At 33.5% G+C, this 7793-nt stretch overlaps 1 long non-coding RNA gene across 3 annotated transcripts; it reads left to right on the forward strand.

Annotated features, from left to right (window-relative positions):
* Positions 1 to 2391: 2391 nt before the first annotated feature.
* LOC142630243 (uncharacterized) lies at positions 2392 to 5008 on the forward strand. 3 transcript variants are annotated; one of them, XR_012843266.1, is made up of 4 exons: positions 2392 to 2596; positions 3949 to 4004; positions 4318 to 4382; positions 4827 to 5008. It is a non-coding gene; the product is annotated as an uncharacterized LOC142630243 (long non-coding RNA). The 3 variants fall into 3 exon arrangements; XR_012843264.1 differs by lacking the exon at positions 4318 to 4382; XR_012843265.1 differs by lacking the exon at positions 4827 to 5008 and having other exon boundaries at positions 4318 to 4820.
* Positions 5009 to 7793: the final 2785 nt, after the last annotated feature.

The following is a 7793-nucleotide window of genomic DNA, read 5'->3' on the forward strand; positions in this document are numbered from 1 at the left end:
TTACTCTCTCAGTCTTACCTCTTGAAATGTCTAACCCCTTTTCCCCCTTTTCTTCATATATTTATAGCTTGAAGATAGTGGATTGAGTCATGATTGCCTTCTGATTCCACTCGTGTGATTAGGGCACAATTTGATTATTCCTAACAGAAAGATACTTTGTTGGGAATTGGAGTTGGGACATTGGGACTGGTGCTGGTCACCGAAAGCTGCTCGGCAACAGAGTCTCCCAAGGCATTCCTGTTCTGCCGAGATATGACCGAGCAGCATTGGTGCACCTACTTACTACGGAGACCGTCTTGCTGTGCACCGAACTTCCAATGATGGGTTGATGCCTTTGGGCCTCTTCATAGTTTCCCGTGAGAAGTAGTGGGCCCATGGCCTGGTACTGTTCATAGGCCCATTCAAGTTTGGGCCTGGGGGTTACGGGCCCCTTGCCGTATGCCGTACAATAAGTATTCTACAATGGTTTTATGATTGGCTTAGTGGGAATCACTTTTGTTTACCGAATATAGAGTCTCAATTTGTTCGATCGATGCAAGTATATATGATAATAACCTTTGATCGATAGTCCGAATGGTTTTTCGATCTATCCCCAACATGACTCGGTGCATATATATTTTATCAACGAGTCTTATACACTTGCGTTAGTTACATTTAGGTTTTAGACTACCAGTCTATGTGTCATTCTGAGGCTAATTAGAACCTATACATGATCATGTTTTAGAACTTATATACTGCTTTTAAAGTCTTCATAAAAATTGAAAAAGTCCATTGAAATTGAAACGTATATACTATAGTCATTGTCATGGGTTCGGGTCGTGTGACTAAACTTATTCATGACGGTTTTACCACGTACGAGCATGATGCTTTTTCCATGACTTGTGGACATGTATAATTTCCATTTTCCATATCATACATTACTTCTTTTTAGGAAATCATAAAGAATATGAAGTTCTAGCATTATAACTTTCAAGATTTTTGCAAGTGTAACTTTAAACTTTAAAGCCGGCTTAATTATTATTGTTAGAGATATATTAGCCCATTAGCATAGACTCAAGCCTAATTCTGTTTTGTATGTAAGTCAAGTCTCCTACTTATATTAGAAGTCTATTAGTTAGCCTACCATATATACCCATGTTATGGTTTATTGTAACACAGATTTTGTATTACACTCTTATTTAATAAATATGTAACCCTTACGGGTTTCCTTCGTGGACGTTGGCTGTAAGTCTGAACCACTTAAGCCTTGTGTTCTACATAAGTCTTGTGTTCTTGTATTCCTAATTTATGCTTCTCTCTTCCGCATATATTCAAGCATATTCAATATGAAATATATCATAGCTAATATTTAACAATTATAAAGAAAAATGATCTCACTTGCATCGCTTACCAATGATGAAATCATCAGGACGGCGAAGAATTTTGAAATACCAGAGAAAGTTGGGCATTTATCCAAAGAAAGGCAAGCCCATGTGCCCTGGTGGAAGGGTGGAACCAGTCCTTGATTGTCGAACTTTGAAAGGAGTAACATACCAAAGCCCACCACCACAACAATGGCAAACTACCCAAAAATAAAGCCAACCACATCCCTATGATAATTTCCATGCTGATATTCTAAGCCCCTCTTTTTTTAGTGCCACACTTGTGTTTCACAATTACAAGCCATATATATACGAAACAAAATATGGTTGAGGTTGATTCCAAGAGCATTATTCGTCTTTCCCAAATTGTGCTAATAGACAAGCTATACAACCCAATTGGTACTGTACTTAAAAGCAAATAATAATTACATAACCCAGCCCCACTGAAAGCTACATGACTGCTTGGGTCACGTTTCTTGAAGTTCACCCCACAATATAACATCAAATTAAATTTTAGAGAGGGTTTTATTGTATTTCATGCCAAATTGCACTACAACAAAATGTATTTTTAGTGACGAAATTTAGTGAGGAAATTTTTTTCGTCACTAAAAGCTAACACATAGCGACGAAATTTAAATTTCGTCACTAATTATAAAAAAATAAACAGCTTTTAGCGACGAAAATACAATTTCGTCGCTAAAAAGTAAGGCGCCAAATAAAAAGTTAGGGCGCCAAATTTATTTCATCTACGGTGACGAAACTATTCGTCGCTAAAAATACAATCTTTAGTGACGAAATTTTTTCGTCGCCAAAAACTTGCTAGGAATATATTCACTGACGAAATTGGGTTCGTCGCTGAAAATACCCTTTAGTGACGAAATAGTTGGTCACTAAAAACTTGTTGGAATATTATTAGTGACGAAATTGGATTCATCGCCAAAGATAGCCTTTAGTGACGAATCCAGTTTCGTCGCTAAAAGTTTAAGTTAGGGTTTTATTATCATTTGGGCAAAATTTCATTTATACATACAGCCGCCTCTCTCTTTACCTTTGATCCTCTCTCTCCTTTCCTCACCTAGCCAGACCTCCCTCCCTCGCCACAACCAAGTCCGACCATCCCTCACCTCGCCTTGTCGGCCCTCCCTCGCCATCGCCACGGCCTCTGCCCTGACTCGATCCCTCAGTTCCTGCCGCTGCTGAATGGCCTCGTTGGTCCTCTCTGTCATCCCTTACAGGTCAGCCCCTCATTTTCCCTCTCCTTTACTTTTTTCCATTTTCTCTATAAAAAAAAATTTATGTGTCTGATTTGCTGTTATTTGGTGGGGTTTGCGGTTTTTTTCTTTAGCTAGATTTTGCTTCTTGTAATAAATTGGGACAAAGAAAAGTGTCAGACTTTCAATTATTAGATCTAATGGAATTGGTCAACAAAATCTTCTTTTGTTTTTTGTCAAACCAATATTCAAACAATATACTTTCCCACACGCGCTGGATAGTTTCTTCTTTCTACAATGAACATGGCACATTATGGTGGAGAGTGAATAAGACTATGTAATACTTGGTTTAAAAAACAAAAAAATTGAAGGGGCAATTTAGTATGTTTTGGCATTGGGGTTAGTAATTTTATACCTTTAAGGGAGGAGACTTAAAAATATTTCTTGAGAGTTTTGAGATAAGAACCTTGAATATTTTTTTTTCTTTTTCTATTAAATCTAATTGACAATGATATTAAATAAAAGAAATTCTGTGGGAACCGAAAATTGTTCACTGCCTGGTTACTTTATAAGCCTTAGGAAGTTCTACTATTTTATAAGGTTATTTATTTGTTTTGTTTTAATTTGACTTTTATTCTTGGGTGTCAGGTGCTTAATTCTTGCCTTTGGTGTGATTTATGTTTTCTTTTTCTTTTTTTGTATAGCAAGCTGAAAAATATGTATTGATTAGCACTTTGGGCTACTTAGTGACCCATTATTTAGAATATTTATTCTTTTCTGACTTAGCCAATGTCCACGGTGCATTATAGAATATAAATTCAAAGGATAATATTTTGAGGTTTGGTGGTGGAGAAGTTTCTGTTCCATTCTTGCAAGGTTTGTCTTCTAATTTTTACATCCGCTTGATTGCTTATTTAAAGTAGCTCACTGTCAAATAATGACCAATTTATGCAATTATGCTTAATTTCTTTATTTACTACTCTCTAAGACCTGGATATCTTTTATGGTCAACCTTTTGATAAATGAAAGTTAAAATATGCATTATTTTCAGAAAAGACATTCCATTATGTTTTCTTGATGAAGAAAGGTTGTCCAAGCTAGTATCTAGCTCAGGAACCCCATTAAGTATACTTTTAATCAATATGCTTGTGCTAAAGAAACTGTCCTTGATGATGTACATTTAATCAATGTGCTGATCATGTAGTCTGGGTTTTTTATGTTTATGATTTGCTCCTCAATCAATAATTTTTTTTTTTTTTTTTTTTGGTATAGCAAGCTGAAAAATATGTCCATTAGCACCTTTGGCTATTTAACTTTCTATTCTCTTAAAAGAGTTTGAAATCCTTACTAAAGTGTGTGTTTTTGATACATGACAGGGCATATTGATTATTAATGTCTTCAATAGCTTGGACGAGCCATTTCTTCTCTCTTGGTTAGTGCCTTTTCTTGCCAATAGTGATAGAAAATGTAGTGAATGGAGTGACTTAGGAAAAGTAGAAAACCCCAAGATTAGAAGTGAGACAAAGAAATATTTGTAATGAAGTTATTTGCTTATTCATGAGGCTTATTATATATCTCCTACGTGAGATCCATATATAAATCTATTATGGGATCCACGTATATTTGTGCAATTTCATGAGGTCTATTATATATCTACTAAGGGTTTTGCTTCATACATTCATTTGATTTCCTCAAGAATGAGAAACTTCTGTACATACATGTGATAAATTTTTTGTTTTTGGCAGGTTAATAATTATTTATTTGTGGTCACTTTGGATTTCTTTGGTAGAGTTCTTGCTAGCTTGAGATAGTAAGCAACTTTTATTAAATTTTTGTAAAATTCTATATTGTAATGTTGATAACTGATCTGTGGTGGGTTATTAAGTTGGAGCAAGCGGGTGGCTTACATGGTGTTATAAGGTGGTTTAAATGCATATTTGGAGTGTTTCTAATTATTTTTGGGAATTGTGGTGGACGGTTCATCTTCAAGCTAAAAAACTTATTGGTTAGTATTTTATCTTAGCAATTGAGCAACATTACATGGTGTGACTACTTTTAATGCATTATTTGAAACTAATTGTATTACATTACACTTGAAAATGTATATTTGCTTTCTACAACTTATATATTAAGAATTGTGATTTTAATCCATTGGTGTGACTACTCTTAATGCGTTGTTAGAAATGTTTCTTATAACATAGTTAATGTTTTTGCTTTATGATTTTAATGTAGTATTATTTTTATATTTGTGCAGATTTCTTATTGGTGGCTTTTAGGGCATTTTCTTTTGGCACTACTTGAAGACATTTGAGGACATCTTCTTTTGGCCCTAATTATATTATGCTAAACTTTTTGTATTGTTATAAAACATTTTATGTTATTGTATGTGTTGCAAACAATTTGTATGGATGGATTGAATTGGATACTTGTTTTATTTTTACTTGTAGAATGTATGGATCATTTTCTTATAAATGTGTTGTTGAAATAAATGCGTTATTCAAATGTGAGGTTTCAATAATGTAATGACTGGTTACAGGTTAATATCAAAGAAAGGAAAAAATGAAAACAGAAAATTAGTTTTAGCGACAAATTTTTCCGTCACCAAATATAGTAAAAATAAAATTTGTTTTAGTGATGAAATATATTGTCGCCAAATGTAGTAGAATTTTTTAAGAAATAGTTTTAGTGACGAAAATTTTCGTCACTATATGTGCCCAAATTTTCTTAAAAAATAGTTTCAGTGACGAAATTTTTCGTCGCTATATGTACCCAAATTTTTTTTAAAAATAGTTTTAGCGACAAAATTTTTCGTTGCTGAATAGTGTTTTTAGTGAGGAAAATGTTTAGTGACGAAATGTTTTCGTCGCTAAAAGTTTTTTTTAAAAAAACTAATCGGACCTTTAGTGACGAAATTTTTCGTCGCTAATACCCTGCTAATACCTTTAGCGACGAGGTATTAGCGACGAAATGAATTTTGTCACTAAAAAGTAGATTTCGTCGCTAAAAGACCTAGGTGACGAAAAACTGGACATTTAGTGACGAAAATTTTCGTCACTAAAAATACATTTTGTTGTAGTGTTGGTATGTATAATATATATATATATATATATATAGACACACACACACATATCACAAGGGACATATCAGGATAGGGACTTTATTTTGTATGATGTTCTGCCTGTGGACATTATAGAGCTTATGAGCTCAGTCCGTAGATGTTTATACCATAACAGGCTTTGTCTTCTTGTTCCTCCTTAATTTCTTTGATGCATTTCCCTTTTACCAAAAAAGAAAGTACGTACACCACCCCAAATTTGTCATTAATGTTTGGTTTATCTTATCAACTTGGCGAAGCCTTCCCGCCCTTTCTGGCCTTTTGGTCTGTCTTATCAATAAGTTAGATGTCAATGTGTCATCCAAATTCCAATTGGTATTGTACAAATACATCACTTTTCTTATTTCTAAAGGCAAAATCATTATTTAATTTAACCCTATGCTCCCCTCTTCTTTGTAATTAAGAATCATCACAAACTCAATGGGATGGTGATTGTCTTGAAACATTTGCATGTGCATTGCATTTGGTGGGTTGTTTTTCACATTGTGAAAGAACAATAATAACGAGTTGGACTTCCAAAGGAAGATGAGATGCTTTTGTTGTGGAGTAATGTTACAGTTATAAACTATTTTACAAAATGTTGACATGGACAATCTCTTATTGGTTTTTATCTAAGCTCACTATTAGTATTATTTTTTCATTTACCAATAATCACTCATCATATCAGCAGTTTGTAAAATAGTTTGTATTTCTAGCATTATTTTTTGTTATGACCATTCTTGAAATTCAACATTTGCAACTTTTTAGCATGGCTATAAGTGCATTTTCTCCTTAGTTGTCTATGCAGTGAAGTGCTGGTCTTCTATATGAGAAAGTCTAGAAACACTCAAATATACACTCAAATCCACAACTGGTGCTCTTTGTTCTCGTTTTCTTTCCTCTTTTCTCTCCATTTTAGAGAAATTAATTTCTGGTGGGCTCGGGGAGGATACACCTGTGTCCCACCATCACTTTTCCCCCCTCCTCCCGACCAAACACCTTCCAAAAAGTTTTCATCCTCCACAACCGGTGCCTTTTTTTCTTTTTCTTTTTTTTTCACCCTCCCTAAATTCACTCTACCAAACACACCTTAAATGTTATGTTGTGAGAAGTGAACTCAAAAACTTTTTTTTTCCAGCAAGTTCTTCTGGTGATCTTATATGTAAGGGTAAGAATTTAATCACAAGTTGACACCAAAACATATTTATATATAATATTCCCACGGAATGTATCAATAACCACGAAGTGTTTAGAATAAGTATAGCAAGGATAAAGTCTAAGGCAATAAAAACATAAAGAGTGAAATAGTAAACTGTGTAATATTATAAATATTTTAATTTTTAAATTATCGATAAACCTTTGTGTATTCCAACGTTATTACAAACTATTTGATACTTTCATCTTCTATTACTTTGAGAAAACTTCCGGAGCGACTAAGAGCATCTTCAGCAGCTTATCTAAATTTTTGTACTGTTTGGACAATGAAAAGTGACATTTTGCTTTTACCAACTTACTTTTTCAAATATACTTTCCAACAGATTCTCTATCTTTTTCTCCATCTCATTTAAATATTATTTTTTCATTCATTCTTTATTTTTTGTTTTATCATCATTTATTCTTTCTATATTCATTCCTAACAATTATATTTTTTAATGAAAAGTATTATATCCGCAATATTTTTCGTAATACTTTCACAAGAATCACATCAAAATCTTATGTGAAAAGTTGTTACTAGTTCTAATTTAAACCCACCGCTGAAATTATTTTTTTGCTCACCAATATTAGCTAATAACAATCTATTACTTAAAATTTATTGTGAAAATATTGTGGTAGCATTTCTTAATTGTCATTTCTTATTTTTTATATTATTTTTCGTTTCTTAATTTCATCCATACGTTTTTTTTTTCTCTTGGTTTTTTCTCCACCACACACGTATCCCACTCCTATCTCTATCTACCCTTCTTTTTCTAGTTCATTTCAGATCACTTTCTCCGGCTATCTCTCTCTCTCTTTCTTTCTCTAGCTCTTTTTTTTTTTTACTTTTTCTATTTCTACTTGATTCTAGAACACTCTCTAGCATGATCTTTTGACTTCTATTTTCTTTCCTCTTTGGTACACTTCACGCAC

The sequence above is a fragment of the Castanea sativa genome, chromosome 4, assembly GCF_040712315.1.
Source record: "Castanea sativa cultivar Marrone di Chiusa Pesio chromosome 4, ASM4071231v1".
In the NCBI taxonomy this organism is placed as follows: Eukaryota; Viridiplantae; Streptophyta; class Magnoliopsida; order Fagales; family Fagaceae; genus Castanea; species Castanea sativa.